The following is a 1235-nucleotide window of genomic DNA, read 5'->3' on the forward strand; positions in this document are numbered from 1 at the left end:
TCTCTTCCGCACACTGATAATGTCGTGATGATGAGAACTATCATGTCTATGAATGGTCTTTCAGGTTTCAATGTTTTCTTTTAGAGAAAGATGTGCACATCCTTTAAAGTGAATCAGGTGAACTATGTAATTTAGTGGCCTGTGCTGCGAGGAAAATGTGCTCTCTGAACGTTGATATGTCTGGACTAGAGGCCCTGGTAGCAGTCCATTGATGGTACTAAATATAAACCTTGGGGTTTGTCCTATAGGAATTGGTCAAGTTTGCTGGAGACCAATCAGGAAAGCAGCATTGTTAATTTTCAAGAAGAACAATAATGAAGTGACTGGTCCAGACAGCACTGTTCTTCACAGAACTCTGAATGTGAGTGCATTGTTTATTGTGTCCATGAATTGTATGATGATAAAACTTTGTGTCTCCTTTCTATTGATGTCTCAGATGCATTAAATTCTGTGAACATAGGAATAGAACTATGTAACATATTACACCTATGCCGTTACACTTATAAACTCAACAATCACCTTTTTATTAATAGTAACTGTGTTGGCTCAAAGGAAGGCACAACACAGGGAGATCCTCTAGCAATGAGTATGTATTCTGTGGCATCTGTCCCATTGAGGAGCTTGATGATGTAGCAACATTGAATCAGCTCTGTTAAGCTGATGATGCATTTCCTTTATGTAGTCTGAACCACTTAAGGAAGTGGTGAGATGGTATGGCTTACATAAGCAAGCATTATGGTTACGTTCCAAATGCATCGAAGTCTGTTCCATTTGTAAAGCAGTATTATCAAAGAACTTGCAAGGTTTTTAAAGGTCCTGGTAATGTGGTGAAAGCAGATGGTGGGACATTACTTGGCTTCCCTAGTCTTTCGTTTCTGGTTTTATTGAGGTTACTGTTGATAAATGGTATATTTGAAGGTTTGGTGTATATCTGTTGAGTCCCAGTCCCAGGCACCATATTCTGCTTTTACACATGGCCTGTTCAGCTGATCGACTGATTCGTTTGGTTTTTGTGATGTCCCTCCTAACCATCAAATTGCAATGGATGAGACAAAACATTTGAGATTGATACCAGCTGTGATGGAAACAAGCCATTAATGATGTAAAAGGGATTTGCTGGCTCTTCCTATTTGTCATGGCTGGGATGGGACTGATCATATTTGCTTTCGCTAAAATTTGATATAATGCTTGCTTGAAATTACAAGACTCCTTAGACTGTTGGCTGGTATAAAGTA

The sequence above is a fragment of the Amphimedon queenslandica genome, unplaced genomic scaffold (genome assembly GCF_000090795.2).
Source record: "Amphimedon queenslandica unplaced genomic scaffold, v1.1 AMPQUscaffold_13045, whole genome shotgun sequence".
NCBI lineage: Eukaryota > Metazoa > Porifera > Demospongiae > Haplosclerida > Niphatidae > Amphimedon > Amphimedon queenslandica.